Source organism: Haliotis rufescens, unplaced genomic scaffold (genome assembly GCF_023055435.1).
Source record: "Haliotis rufescens isolate VD_foot unplaced genomic scaffold, xgHalRufe1.0.p SCAF_5, whole genome shotgun sequence".
Classification (NCBI taxonomy): domain Eukaryota; kingdom Metazoa; phylum Mollusca; class Gastropoda; order Lepetellida; family Haliotidae; genus Haliotis; species Haliotis rufescens.
In genome coordinates this window covers 52,312,342-52,333,594 of record NW_025964223.1, presented here as the reverse complement: position 1 = coordinate 52,333,594, position 21,253 = coordinate 52,312,342, and the positions used below count along the sequence as shown (strand labels likewise).

The 21,253-nt window shown below is 41.7% G+C and overlaps 1 long non-coding RNA gene across 1 annotated transcript; it reads right to left on the bottom strand.

Annotated features, from left to right (window-relative positions):
• Positions 1-15,301: 15,301 nt before the first annotated feature.
• Positions 15,302-18,239, bottom strand: LOC124127446. Its single transcript, XR_006859952.2, has 3 exons — positions 18,030-18,239; positions 17,435-17,525; positions 15,302-15,519 (listed from the first exon to the last, which is right to left on the bottom strand). It is a non-coding gene; the product is annotated as an uncharacterized LOC124127446 (long non-coding RNA).
• Positions 18,240-21,253: the final 3,014 nt, after the last annotated feature.

Here is a 21,253-nt window from a genome sequence, read left to right as displayed (position 1 = left end):
AACGGGATCGGGTGGTCAGGCTCGTTGACTTGGTTTGAAGCATGTCATCGATCCAAATTGCGTGGATCGATGCTCCTAATATCCATCACTGGATTGTCTGGTCCAGACTGGATTATTTACAGACCGCCGTCATATAGCTGGAATATTGCTGAGTGCGGCGTAAAACAACCAACCAACCAAACCAATCCTTCGTACACAAGAAATCAATCACCTGAGTTCCATATTTCTTGTTGCTGGAACACTATAGTGTTTGAAGCTGCAATAAAATACCGCGATGGCTTCGATACACAGATCCACAAAGCAGCGGTGTCTCACTCGATATCAGAGTGTGACGTCCTTTGAGAATTGGCGCCAGCATTTATTATACATTTTGTCCCCAGATGAGAACTTTCCTCAATTTTGGATAGACAGTGATGCATGCTGACTGCGACTATCACAGTACTGACATGGAAGCAGCTAATGCACCCCGAGTTGACAACACCCTTTGCATCCCAAAATACTGAGGAAATAACGTTCTTAACTGATCTTGAAGACTTGAATTTCTTTGGTGTGGGAAGTGGAATGGTGCCATTCCATGGATTGACGTTTTAACTTGGGATCATAGTGGTAGACCCATGTTTCATCACTGGTTACTAATCTCTTTTTGAATTTAACGAAGTCCTCCTCTAAATTTTCTCTGGCAACGTAGATTCTTTTTTCTTTATTATTTTAAAATTGTATACAACAAACTATATCCTGATACCAGACTAGTTCACAGGTTGTCCTGATGTAGAAAGCAACGACAGCAAACAGTGCAGTGGGTTGACAGAGGTACCGGTTTCTGAGATCAGAAGTGATATTTCCCGCTTGTGTTTCGGGTTTGACTTTCGAATAACTGTTGGATAAGTTGACGTATTTTATGTAGTGAGTGAGTTGACGTATTTTATGTAGTGAGTGAGTGAGTGAGTGAATGGGTGAGTGAGTGAGTGAGTGAGTGAGTGAGTGTGGTTTTACACCGCTTTTGGCAAGCAGAATTGCGCTCGTACAAAGAGCAGCCTCGACTGTACCTAAAACGTTGTGAAATGCGGACACCAAAGGCTGGAGCTTATGTAACCATCTAGTGTGTCTTGTTTCATCAAAGAGGGTAGGTGAACAAAGTAAAATTGATTTCAAGTGCCAAGAATTGCTTTAATTGCACACATTACCAGTGTTTGAAAGAAACCAAAGATACATTTGTCTACATATAACTTACTGGCTTAGGGACCGACCATTTGATATTCTGGTGTGTGTGTGTGTGTGTTGAGGTTTTTGTGCTTGGATTTTGTCGGGAGATTCGAAATATTTTCAGGTACGTCTGCAAAACCAAAAAACATATTTTTTAATTAAAGCTATGGACTATTTAAGAAAAACACCTCGCAACAATGTAGTTGGCAGTAGAATGCCTAATTAATGTTCACCAGTGTGAACAATTTATTTGTTTCGATTTATTTGTCGCGCCCCCCCTCCCCTCACACACAGAGAAAATGGTCGGTCCCTTAGATCAACTAAATACCTTACTAAAAGACTTATCCTTAGACAATTTCCAATGTCAAGGGAAATGCCACGTGTACAACGTCAGCATCAATTTGGGGGCAATTACGGTCAAGGGACACTTAAGAATTACAAATAGTGAATTGTTAACATCCTCCAAATTCCAAGTGACCTTCATCTGCATGTTTCACAATACGACTTTGACCTTAGAGGGCACCCAATAGTGGATTTGATGAAAACTCCGTTCTAGAGATCATGTATACCAAGTTTTGTCACATTCTAATTGTAAATATTCAAGTTATCGGGTACATAAGCTTTTACTGTATGGGAAGTGTATTAGCTTTGAAGTCTCAAATATCTGCCATGTACGCATAAACCAATTTCGGTGGCGGCGCACCCCCTCTCCAGCTTAACAGGGGCTACTTAGTTACTGCTGAACGATGGGACTTCAGAACGTAAATGATAGTTTGGAGACAGGAATACTTTTGTGGCAGGAAATACAATGTTTGACAGATATGTTAGCCTTAGCCACCGAGTGTCATCATGTCATACACACGGGCATGGTAAGTTGTGAGCGTTGAATGTTGTCTGTCGTTTACCACAACTCTGAAAAGAAACAAAGAAACAATTATTCATGATGCCATTTCATTATAGGACCCTTGTCAAAATAGTCCACCAGCAGAACCAGGTTTGTTTGTATGTCATCAACCCCCGGCTTGTGTCGAATTTTGAGTTACCAAATGAATACTTTTATGCTATGCCAAAGAAATGGGGGATAGTTGGAATCATCAGAACATACCTATCTTCTGATATCTTTTGATCTATATGGCAAGGTGGCGGATTAGGTTGTAAAAAAGGTCGGTCGTCAAATTCGAAATTTGCATTTTGCAACCAAGGTTACTAATATCGGGTAATGTGCACGAATTCTTGGATGCGTCGACCAATGACAGCTTCAGTCGTGTTGGTCCACTCATCAGTGAGAGCAATCCAAAGTTGTTTGATATTGGTAGGTGGATTTTGACGTTGACGAGCAAGTCTGCCAACGACGTCCTAGACGTGTTCAATGGAGGAAAGGTAATGACGGAGTGATGACCATAGCATGACATGAATGTTTTGCTGTTGGAGGAATTGAGTCACCATCCTGGCACGATGGACACATGTATTATCATCTTGACTGATGAAACGTTGCCCCACAAGTTGTGCAAATGGCACCGCGAGTAATACAATGATGTTGTCCCGATAGTATTAACCTGTGTCTCTGCCTTGAACAATATGGAGCGCAGATATAATGGATCCACCCCAAACACGATCATGACGGAAGTCGAGAGTGAACCCCGATTCGTCAGAAAACAAGACATTAGCATAACGTCGATTATCCCGGTGCTGACGTTCCCTACACAACTGACGCATCTGATTCAAATGACGTACAGTAAGTGGTGGGATGACGCGTGGCCGTCGTACACACAAATTCTATCTGTGCAGACGATTTCCGTCTGGGCATGTACACTTCCATCAGTTGCCTTGTTGCAACCGATCCCTTATTTGAGTGGCAGTTTGTAACCAATTTGTTAACGCCATCGTTTTGACTAATCAGTCCTGGGCTGGAGCTGTTGTCTATGGGCGTCCTTAGCAGCGATCATCGACGTTATGTGTTTGTTGGTATCGGATCCACAATCCGCTGATGTTCTGACATGTGACCATTTGCAACATGCCTATGGCACATTTTGTTTGTTTGTCTTTTTTTATAAACCCCCTTCAGCAATATTCCAGCTGTAAATAATGGATTCGACCAGACAACCCAGTGATTGACATCATAAGATGGGTTGCTGAAGACCTATTCTCTTTGCTCAATGCTATTGCTTCCTTGGTAATTAAATGTGTTTAAAAAAGTGTATTTGAACGTTCGGCTCCCATAAAAAACGTGTGTCTGCTCACAACCGAGTCTGAGTGACAATGGTAAATTTGGCATACCACCCCTTGCAGTTGCTGTCCGAGGTCACTTGCTTCGTGACAAGCACAATGTTGTGTTTGGGCGCTCGATTTCTTCGGAAATGTTCTTGTCACGTTCAGCACTTACTTTCATTGCCAGGAATTGATGTATTTCTCTGTAGTTTATTCTCAAAAGGAAATAATTCCTATTGTTAGGCATTATCCTGAATTAGTGACAAAACTCTATCCACAATAATGTAAGACAAGAGAGATGACTTCAAATTTCCAATAGCCAATTCCCTTAATGTTGCGCATATTCCAGCAGCTCCAGCTTTCGATGTATACATTTCACAACGTTCAAGGCCTTACTAAAGCTTATATGATACCCATGCGGAGGACATTTCCATATTTGTCGAATCAGTGACAAAAATGCAATTCCCCATTTTGACTTGTACCATACGTTCCCGTCTTTTTTTTTCCCAATTGAAACATTCAATACAATAGAGTCTGAATTTGGCAGATATTTCTTATGCTTATGGTAAGGGTTTTGGTGCTTTTATTTATTGACATTTTAAACTGTTGACTACATATCTAGGTGAGCTACAGTATAGTCAAGTGTGTGGAATTCCAATCACACATACTCATTAAGTTGTTCACAAGACTGTATTACTCCTATTGAGACCAGTTGACCTTGTCTTTAAATTATCTTTTAATAATATGCCAGTTTCATTTCCCAGGGGCAATATGGGTGACCGAAAAGTTCTGAGCCTTAACTATAGTACACCCTTAACAGTCTGCTTGCATTATATACACTGTATTCAATGCTTACAGGCTACATTTGAACACTTAATACACATTTGAATACAGAGCATATTTCGGCAGGCATCAAAGTGACATGATATTCTCTGTTAGTTATAAAGGACAAAAGTGGTTACAGTGCTGTCATCATATATCTCCATTAGCTACCTACGCGGACACATTGTCATCCTTAGGAAATGATGCGCCCTTCTTTGCCCCTGTTAAAAGGTGGAGTTCAAGCGGAAATCAAGAGAGCAAAAGAGCCTCAAAGGTGATCCAAGATAAGGAAGACCTTCATACATAGTATGAGTACTGATGATCGACGACTCACCACACGTCTAATAGTTATTGCAGTAAGTTTCTCCCATGGGTAACGAACTGGGTATGACAATGGTTTCAGCAGGCAAGGATCCATGGCTTCTGACTACTGACCACAATTGCTCCGGGTTCATCATGTGAGAATATCCGTCGTTTTGAAGCAGACCGGGCTGATTTTGTTGAGCGGTTTATGACCATGGATAAATCTTAGGTTCACCACTATCAGCCAGAGACTAAATTGAAAGCAATTGAAGCATCCTTTGTCTCAAACAAACAAGGGACAGTCTTTATCATCTGCTGGCATGATGATGGCTTCCATTTTCTAGGATCTCAAAGGAATCCTACCAGTGCACTACCTCCGAAACGTCGGATCATCAATGGCCAATATCATACTGATCTGTTTAGCCAATGGAGTGAGATTGTTAAGGCTAAACGTCCGGAAACGTTGTTATACTGGGACAATGCACATGTGCACAATCCTGTTGTTATCATGGCTGCAATGCATGAGTGTCGCTTGGTAGTCTTTGAACATCGTCCGCATTCACCATATTTGGCTTTTATAGAATGGTATCCTAGGCACTAATTTGTTGGCATATCAGATGTGTGATACCTGAACGCAAAATTAACTGAAATAAATGTTCTTAGAAGAGACTTACCCTTTTTTGCCTAGGAATATCAGATACTGGGGCGTACACAGCATGTAGTACGTGACAGAAGGCATCTCCTCGTGTATGATACAGATTTTCCGTGATGGATTACATACACCCATTTTGCGCTTGGACACAAATTTCAATGTTGAATCTTGAAAAGAATCAAGAGAGTCTTTCATGCATGCGGTGAGAATTTGAGAAAACAATGTCTAATCAAATTATCATACCCTGGGCTTTTGCCGGAGGCAGTTGTCTTAGCGGCAGTTTCGTTGATATGAGAAGTCCGTATTAATCTTACAGAAGTTGAGCAACAATAGGGCCACAAAGGTCTGTAGCTCACCTAAATTATAAAGGAATAATTTGATGAAGTTTCACCTTAATATGGTGTCAAAGTGAGTTGGGAAATTAGTCCGCATGAGTTATGTTCATAATCTGATCTAAATTCTGTGATCACATTATAGAGACACTATGGAGAGGATCCATCATGCACCAGTTTCAGTACAGTGGAGATGCTGAAAATGCAAAATCACTTGCAAAAACGGGGGTACATAAAGGTGTAAAGTCGTAGATTGATTAAAAAGCAAAACATTGCCCCCCCCCAAAAAAAAACAAAACAAAAAACAAAACAAAAACAAACAAAACAAACCAATACGTTATTCTGCATACCACACCTGCATGTCCAATTTCATGGCAACATCTGTAGAAATGTTCGAGTAATGGGCAAAAAATGAATTTCTCAGTATGGCCACCATATCAACGATAGACATATCAATATAGCTTCAATCTTTCAAAAAGGGTCTCAGGTCCATATGCCTTGTAGTTTCACAGGACATGTCGAAAATGGAAAAGTTAATGCCCGATGGACAACCGGACAGTGCACCACGACATCAGCTTCTTTGGCCAACACACTGTACCCAACAAAATACTTCCAAAATAACTAGAATCTAAAGTGAGAATTGATACAAGGAAGGTGTGTCTTTGGACTGTGGTCGGAGAGTAGATAACAATCTCATTACTTTGTAACAACCATCCATGTAAAGTATCACAGTAGGTTTTGAGATGCAAGATACGATGTATTAAACATTTCACAACACTGCCAACAGTGAGTGCATGAAAGTAATTTATAATTATATATTATGACATCCATCTGTGATTTGTATGAGACATATAAATCACAGACAGGGTTTCAGTCCATACACTTTCTCTCTCTGAGAGGTGGAGACAAATAAAACCTTTTACCCACAACACATTATTCCAAACTTGCCAACTGAATGATTTATTCTTTAGATTTGAGAGCAGAAATGAGCCAAGACCATTGAAACTTTAGATGCACGTTTCCAACAATGACCAAACCTGAATTTGCTCAAAACATATGAATCTCATTACTCACCAGCCATACTGAAATAAAAAACCCATTCATTGCCTTTACCCAGACATCATTTCTAACACGTAATGAAATTAGAATATGTGTATTTAGCAGTGGGCTTCACTTTTTCCGAAATGTAAACTTGATCATGATCTTTAATGACCATTAATCTTTCTCTGTATATATTATCTCTTCAGAAACCACTTGACCAAAGAAATGGACCTTTACACGCCTCTACCTCAATAATGATAGCACCTAAATGTGGGGATCTCAAATCTCAGAACAATGTAATGCTATTTGGTGTACGTTAGTCAGTAAATTTGATGAATTTGATAGATTTACCCCTTGCCAGTAGGTTTTTCAACATTAAAGCTATGTCATGCGAACGTAAAGAAGACTTTGTTGTACTCCTATTATTGTCATGTGGAGATGAAGTTACCTTCATGTCCAGAGGACCAAAGGAGTTATGGACCTCCATGGGGACCTCTAAAGGAGAGGTGAGGTGGCCTTTGGTGTTAGTTTTTACATTTCGTTTTGCTGCTTTGGCTTTGATATGTCTCTCTCTTTCTTTGTCAGATGAACAATTTCTGGTTCTATTACTGTTGTTTCAGTCTGCGACTCGGCATGTTTGATAGTTTACTGTTTTGGAGGTGTCACAGACGAAGGTGTCAAAGCTGTTTTTTTAAGTGAAGCAGTAGCAAGGGACTGGACAGACTTGTCCCATGTGAGATCAGTCTGGCAGTCGATAGAGGCAGTGGTTACAGGAGGACGAGAGACAGTAGCAGAATAAGAAATAGTAGAAGTGGTTGCAGTAGAACAAAAGTGGGTTTGAAAAAGCAAGGGTATAAACTATAGCAAGGCTTTGATGTAGACACTCTTGCCTAGGGAAGATGTACATGGCATGACTAAAAAATGAACTAGTTTCATGACATGTCAAGACTGTGGTGTTTTGTTTACATGAAACCGATTCGGCTCTTTGGTCGATTATGATGACGATATTAGGCTTCTGACATTTATGGAGGCACTGGTGGCCCAATCGCTTGAGTCTCCGAAATTCACTGTGCCGAATTGCATCCCATGGGCACGACAGAAACCTATGGTCGTGGGTTCAAATCCCGGTTCACCCCGATCATATTTCTAGCTGTGTCGACACCACACCCTTGCTTCTAGGAGCTGCATCACTTCGGGCTTTCCTCCTACATTAAGCTGACACGCTGTGATATAACTGGAATACTGTTCAAAACGGCGTTAAACCCAACTCACTCACTGACTGTGACATGTATGATTCTTTGACGATTGTTACCTTTACGGAAGTGTAGCCTCCCAGTTTGTATTTGTCTTGAGTTTGAAACAAACTAATTTGTCCATTTGTATTTTGTGTGATAATACGTTGGCATAAGCCATAAGTGCTCGTGGGTTTCCTACCTGTACCTTTTTGTACGTTCTATCAACATTAAGCTGTCACACTGTGATATAACCGGAATACAGGGAAACCCTGATAAATAGAAAAGGAAGGAACCTGGCAAAATCTCTACTTGACAGGTTTTCTAGTTAACCAAATACGACTTGCGTGCCATTCATTATTGAATCATCTAGCTCAATAGCAAGATGAACCTATTGTCAAATCATTGTGGATTAGGGATTAACAGGGCAATTAATGTTGGGTTGGGAGTAAAATTTACAATTGTGTCTTAATTGCTCAATGGAATAGTGATGGCTTAGTGGTCAGTAGTGCGTTCACAAACGACATTGATTGCTGTTTTACTCAAGTCATATTTACCGTGTAACATGTCTCATTTGGGACCAAGGGCAGGTATCTAGTTAACAGGGTTTTCTACGCAAAGGGTTCAGATATATGCTAATGATAATCATATGGTGAGTGTGCCGAAACCAAAGGAAAGTATCTACATAAGAGTTTTCCACTTAAATGTTATTTTCTTACCTAGAATCAACTGTATTTTTCTATCGTATACTTTTCAGAATTCAAATTATTACTGAACAGGTTAACATTTATACTATAATGATAACCGCAAAGGCCCTTGGGAATTCCGGGTAAGAATATAGGCCCTCAGCAACCTATGCTTGTTGTAAGATGCGACTAATCGGTTGGGTGTGATCGTACCACAGCTGCATTATTCGATTCTCATGATGTCAATCATTCGATTATTTACAGGTTGCCGTGATGTAGTTGGAATGCTGCTGAGTTCGGTGGTCAAATGGTCAAATGCTCTGCAGTACTGATGTAACTCCTTTACTCTTCCTAGATTTTGCGACCGCCTCCATGGTCTAGTGGTAGAGCGTCCGCCCGGAGAGCGGAAGGTTCGGGGTTCGATACCCGGCCGCGTCATACCAAAAGATGTTAAAAGATGGTACTTGTTGTTACCCTGTCTGGTGCTCGGCATTAAGGGGCTAAAACAAGGACTGGTCGGCTCGGAGTCAGTATACTGTGTCTGAGTGGGGTATTCATGTTAAACTGCGGCATGGTATCTCAGTGAGCTAGCACTATAAATCGGCATCAGTCCGGACTGGTACAAGCAGCAACACAAACACACACACGTACATGCACGTCGCCATATGAGTGCAATACTCTTGGACGCGACGTTAAACCCCATTTCACCTCACCTACTAGATTTTGCGGTATTACATTTTGATCGGGATAATTATGTTATGCAGAAATACCATAGTTACCGATATTGTCGAACATCAAGCTTCTTATTTGAGAAACCCGAATTTGAAGGTGTCCCAAATCCAAGCCACCGAAGCTTTTCCTGTAGATGCATGTTTTACCGAGATCTCCCTCGCACAGACCAGGGACATACAGGAGGCTGAAACAAACCAACGTGTCAAAAGTCACTGGGGTCGCAACCTGAGTGTAGAGGTGACACATGCCAAGTTTCGTGGAATATGAAATAACGGTTCACTCGGAAAGTTGGCAACAAGGTCTTCCCCAAAGTTTCGACCTCTGCGTGACCTTGACCGTTGGACCGATTTCTGAAGTACATTGTATCTGGGCTCGGAGCATTAGTGTTGAGATGATATATACCAGGTTTCGTAGAATTTGAACTAACGGTTTAGTTCACGAGTGACATTTCAATAACCTTGACCTCAACATTAAGTGCGTCAAACGAATTGCCCTGACCTATATGTCTCATATACATGTATGACATATTATAGGCCTTGAGGTTAACTAGATATTCTCAAAAACAAATGCGGCGGTGGCGTTGGTGGTGGCTGAAAGCCACCAAGTTTCCAAAAAACAAGTGGTACTTGAAAATACTTGAAAATATGGTGGTGTTTAAAATGGGGATCTCGTTAAACTTTTCAATGCAAACATTCTTCCAATTCTTTGCTATGGATCTTTGCCCAGTCGTCTAAGGCGCCGCGATTCGCTGTGCAGAGTTGCGTCCCTTGGCCACGCCAGAAACCTATGATTGTCGGTTCGAATCCCGGTTCGCCTCGATAATGTTTCTAGGTTTGTCAGCACCATACCCGTGCTCGTGGGTTTCACCGAAGTGGTAAACGTCTGAGACCGGCATCACTTCGGGCTTTCCTCCCACATTAAGCTGACACGCCGTGATATAACTGGAATACTGTTAAAAGCGGCGTTTCTGGCGTGCCCAGGGGACGCAACTCTGCACAGCGAATCACGGCGCCTTAGACGACTTGGCCACCCGTGCCCCCGGTTACTTATAGAGACTGGAATGCCCCTCTTAAAGAAAGGTAATGTATTTATGGTCAATCGAATTCATTTTTTTGTTGTAAATTATTAAAATGATGTAAAAAATACTTGTTTTACCCCTCATGTACATAATTTAGAAACCAACACAATTTAATACATATCATTAGTAACAAAAATGAAAATATCCAAACAAGTCTATGCTATTTGCTAAAATAGATACATATACCGAAACTGCCTGTTTGTATGGCTACTATACTGTCTCACCGTCCTGTGAATTTAACTAAATCAAAATTATTATGATTATTGTTTACAGAATAAAATAAATAATGCAGCAAAGATGGTTTGGGTGATCCTGGCAAAGTCAGGCTGGTTAGGCTCATCATCAGCTCAGGGCCCTTGCCCCCTCTACACGCAGCCCAGACAGCGAATGGGACTTCTCCCAGGAAGCTATGCCTTGTCAAACCAACCCAGAACATTTCGGAAAATGTGAAGACTCCCCAACACTGCAGCCTTCTGCATTACCCAGATTGTCAGAAGGGCTGTATTCCCGAGTATTCTCCCAATGTCAGTCAACAGATTGGGAGGTACCAAACCTAAGGCACCGAGATCAATGGGGAGTCGGACAACTTGGTACTTGGGATGCAATGTCTGAGGCTGTGTACGGGCCTATTCCAAAGGATTTTGTATTTATCATTTTTCCATGACGCCCTCTACATATTCCGGGTCGTACCATGGATGCACCTCTGTGTCAAAGCCACAAGCATGGCGAAGACGGTAATAAAATGATCGAGCCACCCCATTATGTCGCTTGAGATACTGTGTATGTGCCAAAGCTGGGCATCCACTCACAATGTGTTGGACTGTCTCATTAGATTCATTACATAATCAATTAAATTCTACATTTCATATTCACATTTGGATGCAAAATCACACATTGACGGTTTCGAGTTAGAGGTGACTGGTCCTGAGCAGCAAACAGAAAGCCTTCTGTTTCACTTTTCACGCCAGACGACTTCATCCAAGCGAAAGACTCTGCAGGATTGCTGATCTTCTCAACACACTGCACATAAACTCAATGCAGTGGTCGTTCAGAAAGCCGCTCCTTTAGAAACTGAGCCTGGGTCGACTTGATAAGGCCCTTTGCTTGGTTGACACTCCAGCAGTACAGAACCATCAACAAAATCAACACCGACATTGAGATTATCACACATCCTTGGCTCGTTTTAGAAAACTTTGGAATGCCTTTTCAAAATCAAGTCTTGACATGCTTAACAAGAGGATCATCAGACAAATAATTGTGTGCAAAAGTGCACAAAACAATTCTATCATTAAGAGCACCAAAATTAATGATATTATCCCCCGCCCAACAAAGTTGTCGGGGGATATAGAAACGGGCTCCGTCCGTCCGTACGTCCGTCCGTCACGTTTCGTTTCCGGAGCATAACTCATACACCGTTCAATATGTTTGCATCAAACTTTGCAGGTCTGTCAAGTACATGCTGAACTGGTGCCTTTTGCTATTTAGAAATTTGAGAAATTTTAATTTTTTTACGTTTCCATGGCAACAAGATGGACTTAGGTTGTATGAGGGTAGGGTTCGTTTCCGGAGCATAACTCATAAACCGTTCAATATTTTTTCATGAAAGTTTGCAGGTTTGCTAGGTACATGCTGAACTGGTGCCTTTTGCTATTTAGAAATTTGAGAATTTTTAAATATTTTTACGTTTCCATGGCAGCAAGATGGACTTAGGTACTGTGAGGGTAGGGTTCGTTTCCAGAGCATAACTCATAAACCGTCCAATATTTTTTCATCAAACTTTGCAGGTTTGTCAGGTACATGCTGAACTGGTGCCTTTTGCTATTTAGAATTTTATTTTTAATTTGTTACGTTTCCATGGCAACAAGATGGACTTAGGTTCTGTGAGGGAAGGGTTCGTTTCCAGAGCATAACTCATAAACCGTTCAATATTTTTTCATCAAACTTTGCAAGTCTGTCAGGTACATGCTGAACTGGTGCCTTTTGCTATTTAGAAATTTTGAGAAATTTTTATTTTGTTTACGTTTCCATGGCAACAAGATTGACTTGGGTTGTATGAGGGTAGGGTTCGTTTCCGGAGCATAACTCATAAACCGTTCAATATTTTTTCATGAAAGTTTGCAGGTTTGTCAGGTACATGCTGAACTGGTGCCTTTTGCTATTTAGAAATTTGAGAAATTTTTATTGTTTACGTTTCCATGGCAACTAGATGGACTTAGGTTGTATGAGGGTAGGGTTCGTTTCCGGAGCATAACTCATACACCGTTCAATATTTTTTCATCAAACTTTGCAGGTCTGTCAGGTACATGCTGAACTGGTGCCTTTTGCTATTTAGAAATTTGAGAAATTTTATTTTTTTTACGTTTCCATGGCAGCAAGATGGACTTAGGTTCTATGAGGGTAGGGTTCGTTTCCGGAGCATAACTCATAAACCGTTCAATATTTTTTCATCAAACTTTGCAAGTCTGTCAGGTACATGCTGAACTCTTTTTTTTACAATTTCCATGACAAGTTCCACCTCGGTTAAAAAGGTTAGGGTTTGTTTAGATTTAATTTTGTCATAAATTCTGCAACTCTTGTTATTATTATTATTATTTACAGATTAAAATAAAAAATGCAGCAAAGAGGGTTTGGGTGATCCTGGCACAGTCAGGCTGGTTAGGCTCATCATCAGCTCAGGGCCCTTGCCCCCTCCGCACGTATTATTATTATTATTATTATTATTATTAATATCATTATTATTCACCGGTCTAAGCGTGCCGTACACCATGCAGTACACGGTTTGCTAAGTAAAACTAACTTGGCTCCACTGTCTACAGTTATGGTGTCACCAATGGTGTTCTGAGTTCTTTTGAACGGTTTCTTTTCCCAGTTTCCTTCCCTAGTGATATGGAACTTAGTTACGTCCGAACGATTTCCCCGTGGTGATGCAACATATCCGAGTAGGAATACATGTATGAGAGGGCCCCGGAGTACCGACACGGCCATGGAGACCCATCTCCTGTTGATTGTTCGATCTGCAGATGAAAATTTAAACACTATATGAGCTATATTGCAAATTATAATACGTCAAACAGAAATTTAGACAACACGAAATAAAAGATTTCAATAGTTTGAATTCAGTATGTGAGACAACGTTGTAACTAGTAGTGATCTTATTGCACAAAACCCCTTACAGCTTCAAGTCAAGCACTTCGGCGTCGGGACCCGCGAAGATCCGGGGTAGAATAGGTCTTCAGCAACCCATACTTGCTGTAAAAGGCGACTTTGCTTGTCGTAAGAGGCGACTAACGGAATCGTGTGGTCAGACTCGCTGACTTGGTTGATGCACGTCATCGTATACCAATTGCGTGGACCGATGCTTATGATATCCATCACTGGATTGTCTGGTCCAGACTCGATTATTTACAGGCCGCCGTCATATTGCTAGAATATTGATGAACAATAAACAAACAAACAAACGCCGGCGTTGGACGTTGCTCTTCTGTCACTCGATAATCTAATTCATGTGGATTCCGGGATATAATTGATCTTGCTGGTCGTAAGAGGTGGTTAGGGTTACCAGGCGCGATAACTTGGTTGGTGGCGTGCCATTGTACACTGACGGATCGTGGTTCATGATATCAATGGCTGGATTGTCTTGTCAATACTGGATTATTCACAGGAAGCCGTTATATTGCTGGAATATTGCTGAGAGCGGCGTTAACCTCAAAGGAAACACCATGGTTGATGCATGTCATCGATCCCAATTGCGTGGATCGATGCTCATGATATTAATCTCTGGATTGTCTGGTCCAGACTCGATTATTTACAGATCGCCGGCATGTGGCTAGAATATTGCTGAGTGCGGCGTTAAACAACAATCCAAACCAAAAAAACCCAAAGAAATACGCACGTACGCACGCGATTATTTTCAGGCCGCTTCATATTGCTGGAATATTGTGGCCATGGTAACAATACACAAACATCCCAGGCAGCACACGTATAATTGCATTCTTTGCTAATTAAGGAAGCTGTGATGCTCATGAAAACAAATAGTATCCCACATGTGTATACCGTGACGCCAGTGTAATTTCATTTGTGTAAATTATGTCAGTTTGTTGTTCAACGCCGCACGCAGCAATATTTCAGCTGATCGAATCTGGACCGGACAATCCAGTGATTGATGTTGTGAGCACCTATCCACGCTTTTGCGGAACGATGACATACAAACAACCAACGACCAAACATTTTGAAGACAACACTCTGCTTTGACTTGGTAATACTCATTCCTTTGGACATATTGTCAAGGTCACGTTCTGAATTGACAAGGCGACGTTCAGTTAGGAAGTCACTGGTGCTTACCGTCCTTTTACGGCGAATACGTGAATCCGGTTGCACGCCAAGTCGTCATCAATTACGAGCCAGCTACATTGTGGCATCAGATGGGTTTGGTAAACCAATTGTTGTCAGGAAGGGCAATAAAACCCTATGACCAGACCGCCTCCGTGGTCTAGTGGTAGAGCGTCCGCCCAGTGAGCGGGAGGTCCGGCTGGTCGGCTCGGAGTCAGTATACTGTTTCTGAGTGGGTTTTTCATGTTAAACTGCGGCATGGTATCTCAATGGGCTAGCACTTTAAATCAGCATCAGTTTGGACTAGTACAATTAGCCACACACACGTGCATGCAAGTCGCTATATAAGTGCAATAATCTTGGACGCGACGTTGAACCCCATTTCATCTCACCTATGACCACACGATCCTCATTCTTGCCGTAAAAGGCGAATATGCTTGTCGTAAGAGGCGACCAACGGGATCAGGTGGTCAGGCTCGCTGACTTGGTTGATGCACGTCATCGTATGGTCGATGGTCATGTCAATCACTGGATTTTCTGGTCCAGACTCGATTATTTACAGACCACCGTCATATAGCTGGAATATTGCTCAGTGCGGCGTAAAACAAGACACCAACCAACCAACCAACCATTCGTAATAATGTCACGAATATAGACTAAATACCTCTGTCTTCATATAGGGTCCTGTGGTGCCAGTGTTCCACATCAATGCAGCCTATGTCTGCATTTTCAGATTCTAACACAAGTAGACAGTTTGCGTGTGAAAAGTATCTTATTTCCTTGATTTGTTTCTGAAATATGTGTTTTTCCAAAGGCGCTCTGTCAGCATTTTGTCCCCACTCGAATAGCGTCGTGTTTCCTCCAGAACGTTTTCCAAGATAGATCTTCGGCAGTATGATACCTGAAGAGAAGATGAAATATCAATAAGTGTTTTAGTTGAACTAAATTTTCAGGCAAATAACCAAATACTCTTGGGACAATTTGTAATGTGTGATCCAGGAGTATATTTACCTCATCACTTAACCTGGTTGATATTGAATCAGCATGTTCCATGTTCTTGTTGTGAGAGGCGACTAACGGGATCGGGTGGTCAGGCTCGCTGACTTGGTTGATGCATGTCATCGTCACCCCAATTGCATGAATCGATGCTGGTAATGTCAATCCCTGGATTGTTTGGTCCAGACTCGATTATTTACAGACCGCCGTCATATTGCACTGGGTTACGGTCAGGTAGCAAGCTCTGAGATCAATATTTTGGACCAACACGAATAACACATATTTACGTAGAAATCGACACGATAAGGTCTTCAAATATGCTCACAGAAAATTAAAGAATACAATAGAAGAATGGAAGGCAGGACAGTCATGAGTCAGACAACGGGTTAACTAATAAAATCACATGATGGATCATAAAAATAATGTACAGATATTGGTTTTCATTAAGATTTAAAACTCTACCCGCTGCAAGGATGAAATATGTGTTAACCTGTAGCTGCATTTGTGAATTTGGGTGAAGTCTGACATGTGGTGTCCTGTGTGGGCGCATGGCTTTGTTGGCACGGCAAATGGACAATTGGTGTCACACATAAATGTATATCTACCAATTGTAATGTGATGTGATCTATCTTTATCGAAGATCGCACTCTTCAGTGATGTGTTATAGGTTAATCTCAGCGTTGCTGATGGTTTTGTTCGAGTATACCGCCGGGTTGGCGAAAGCTTCCATGATAGTTCAGTAACCCCCTTGAACCCCCTTTCGGATGAACATGGTCGTCGTGTATACGGACGTCCACTACCGCCAACCAACCGCCAGCAAGACTATTTAGTTCATATCAATCTACCAGGTAGACACACAGCCTACGGACTTGTGTAATGTCTGACAATTCATGTCTCATGCCCGGATTTCTTTACCATGGAGTGTATGTTTGTTGGCACGGTAGATGGACTATGGTGTGTGTGTGTGTGTGTGTGTGTGTGTGTGTGTGTGTGTGTGTGTGTGTGTGTGTGTGCAACTAATTAAAGAAAAGTGACAATGTGAAAAAGTATAGGAAAACATTTATCTGCAGATAATTCCAGTTTATGAGTGTGAATCGTTGAAGTGTTGACTGTCATGACAACAACCATCACACAATTACAATTACAAATAAGGCTGAAACAGAGATGTTGAGTAATATCAGAGAGTGACACACTATTACTGATAGCCAGTAATGTGCTTGGCCATCCCTTTTGAATTCCTTCTCTGTGCCGTCGCCTCTTAGACCTAACTATATGTACGAGACCGGATGGCTTGCCTCTAAAACAGTTGTATGAAGCGGCACAGTGGAAGTGGTTTAGTTTGACTATAGTTCTTCTGTATCAAAGCAAAGAACTACAACATGACTTATGTGCATACTTATTCGTCTGACTCCAGGCATTGTTCTATCAGAATCCTGTTTAGGACAGCCCAAGGTCCGATGGTGTTCCTGAAAGGATATACAGAGCAGGGCCTACTATCTGTATGCCCAGAACATGGTAGAGAGAACCGATCTGATGGTGACTGAAGCCTCTCCGACTATAATTGAACCTCGACCCAATGCGCTATACTTATGCTAATAGTGGCCTCTTGGAGATTCAAGGTCAGACTAGGTCCCTATCTTCTCATGATTGCTTAAGGTAAATGGGGATCGGCTGATAAAAAGTTATATCGCTGCGTGTCAGCTTTATGTGGGAGGAAAGCCCGAAGTGATGCAGGTCTCAGACGTTTACCACTTCGGTGAAACCCACGAGCACGGGAATGGTGCTGACGATGAGGTATGTACGTACTCTAGATCTCATACCTTTTTCTCTGACGCACTTGTTTCTTGATGATCTGGAAGTTATACATTCAACGTGTGTGTGGCAAGTCTTTCCCTCACATGTAACAAGGCCCTGTTAACAGAAAGAAATACACATCTGAGTATACTTGTGTTGTCCATATGCTTTGTTTGTTTGTTGTTATTCAAGCAATATGAAGGCGGTCTGTAAATAATCGAGTCTGGACCAGACAATCCAGTGATTGGCAACATGAGCATCGATCCAGGCAATTGGGATCGATGACATGCAGCAACCAAGTCAAGTTGTTTGGTCCAGACTCGATTATTTACAGACCGCCGTCATATAGCTGGAATATTGCTGAGTGCGGCGTTAAACAAGAAACCAACCAACCAACCATTCGATATAATGTCACTAAATACCTCTGTCTTCATATAGGATCTTGTAGTGCCCATGTTCCACATCAATCCAGCCTGCGTCTGCATTATCAGATTCTAACGCAAGTAGACAGTTTGAAAAGTGCGGTGTTAAACAACAAACAAACAAAGAAAGAAACAACCTTAGAATACACCGCAGCATGAGATAAACGTCATAAGTAGATGATGATAATAGTATAAATACCTCTTTTTGAATTCGTAGTTCGTTGTGGTTTGAGAGATTGGTGTGTGTTTTAGTCAGGACACACTCAAAGGTTGTAGGTGAAAACCAGAACGTTTCACATTCACCAATTCTGCCACACCAGGCACGGCACATAGCTACACCATATGGACGTCTTGTGTAGACATTGTTATTGAGGCCCGGTGTCAGTTGCAGAGCGAAATCGGTACGAAGACAATTCTGCAAATACGTCAGCATAAAAATGTAACGCTCAGTTGGAAACATATTTAACCAATGATGTTGCGCATGGAGTCCAGCTCTGTGTTACAGTTGGAATGTCACTTAGCTAAATGTTCTCAAAACAGAATGGTTATTGAAGAAACATGTCATGTTCACAGAAAGATATTCTAAATGCCAATTTAATGTAATACAAGAGCGACGCTTTTCCTAATGTGATATAGAGGTCAATATGATACACAGATAATAATCCATTTGGGACTGATACACACATATTTGATGACAGATATGTAAACTGTAAGCCTTCGTTTAACAATACGACATTAAGTTGTCAGATAAGAATGAAATGTAGGTTTGGATTGTAATTTGAGAATATAATGGGGGTGGACCCGGACATCGACTTCGTTGTCCTCTGTTGTATGGGAGCTTGCTCTTTACATGGGCTCAGTGTTTTTTATATAAACTGTTCACTGTAGCATCACTCATTGCAGATGCATATATATTATAAACAAGTATTCCTCTTATGTATTAACACGACAGTATTTTTCTAAATCGAGTGCATTAATATTACGCACTTTGGAAGTACAATCTGCATACTGTATTGATAATTATACGTGAAACGAAATAGTTTGATGAGGATAAAATTGAGATTATGTAACATCATATATAAAGTACACAGCACACACAAATATAAAAATCTACTAAAAGAAACTTTAAACAGGAAATTGCAAAGGAATTAACTAACAATGCAAAACACATCGTCCAAACTTAACAATGTTCTATGCTGAAAGTGATACACGCCCACGGTACATTTGGGCAGCCGAAACTACACGTGCAATAAGGGTATATAAATGATGTCAGACGCTCACATTCACAAAACACCACACAAATGCCCGAACGACGCGAGCGGGCTCTGCGTGTGATACAGATGGGAGCCACCTATGCCTGCATTTCTAGAACTTTTTGGTTGCTCCCTTGGTGCTGTATCTTACCTGATGGAAGGTTACAGACACACCGGGCGGACATCAGGCAGGCCAAGAACAGGCAAATCCAGGGTAACGACGCCCAATGAAGTCCGGCACTTGGGTAACATTCATCTCCGGAATCGATTTCTGACAGTGACCAGGCGACTAAGGGATCAAGGCATTAGGGCTTACAGGCCATACAGAGGACATTTATTGACAGCGCAAAATCGTCGTCAGAGATTGAGACTGTACGTCTTTGGCAGCGACGTGACTGGCAGAGGGTCGTCTCCACTGATGTAAGCTGGTCTTTTCAGAGCTATTGTGATCACCTCCGTGGTCTAGTGGTAGAGCGTCCCCCCGGAGAGCGGATCGGAAGGTCAGGGGTCAGATCCCCGTCGAGTCATACCAAAAGACGTTCAAAGTTGGTATTCGCTGTTACCATGTCTGGCGCTCGACATTAAGGGGCTAAGACAATGACTGGTGAGCTCGAAGCCAGTCTACTGCTTCTGAGTGGGGTATTCATGTTAAACTATCTCAGTGAGCTAGCACTATAAATCGGCATCAATCCAGAGTACAAGCAGCCACACACACACACACACACACACACACACACACACACATGCACGTCGCTATATAAGTGCCATAATCTGGGACGCGACGTTAAACCCTATTTCACCTCACATCAGGGCTCAAGGAAGACTGCGACATGTTGCGTTCAGGAGGTCGTGCCGTGATGGACGGGGTGTTATGATGTCGGAAAAAATTGTGGGCATGAGAGAACACCACTGGTCATCATTGACGGGAATCTGACATCTCAGCGTTACCTGGATGATATTCTTCTTCCGATTATCCTACCATTTCAACAACAGCTGCCAATAGGTGTCCTTTATCAGCAGACAACGCCATACTCCATACAGCCCGAATCGTACAGAACTTCCCTGCAGCGAACAACGTTAACGTGTTGCCGTGGCTGCACGCTCCCCAGACATGTCCCCAATTGAACACCTCTGGGATGTCATAGATCGTCGTGTTTGACAGCTACCACATCTTCCAGCCAATTGACAAGAACTGATCCAGGCCCTCCAAGAAGAATGGCGACGTATCCCAAAGTGAGTCGGAGATTTTTGGCGTGTCTTGTAGCAGGCGGTGGTCATACACGCTGTTAATGTGACGTGTCATTGAACTTGAGCGATTGCAGATGTTGTCCATGACAATGAAAATTTGTTTTTTCTACCCAATAATGGATGCTGTATGACTGTCAGTTTCAATGTCAATTCCGTTGAGATTTTGATCATTTTTATACATTTAACTTCACTATTCTATCCGTTGTGTTTTTTAAACTAGAGTGATTTCAAACTATGGTAAAGTGTCTTTTGGCCGTCAGTTTAGATTGATATCTGGGATATGTACGACAATAATTACCATAGGGACAGATCAATTATCGTTATCTCTCTTGCAAACAGTGTGCAAGAAAACATATTTTTTAGATATCCTTACAAATGTACAAGTCAATAGTATACACGATGGATGGTGTCATCACTTGTTTTCAGTGATCTATTCATATTATTGTCACCCATATTTTGCCTTTCATGTCCAGTAGAATTGTTTTTTGTTGCGGCGGATAATAGATTATTCGCTGGCGTTCACATCTTTTGGTACATATGCTTTTCAACGTCTTGGTGTATCTGCACCGTGGTTTGGCACACACAGAAGCATCGGCACCAATTACGTCGTCGTTGTGTATCTTTCCTCGTCGGTTCTTCAGTGACAGTTAAAGCCACCCATGTTATTTTGCGTGTGCTTAGTTTCAGAGTTTAGGTACTATAATATATACTTAGAATGCAAATACTGTTTGCCTCTTTGAACACACCATGACTGTGGACAATTATACGGAACTGATCTGAATATTGCAAATGTTAAGCGAAAGGAAAGCACCATCGTTACCATCGACCATGCCATTATCTGGACACGTAAGTTTCTATCCATTACGGTTCACCAATGACATCCAGTGTAAGAAAACCGAATAACAGCAAACTTGCCTAAAAA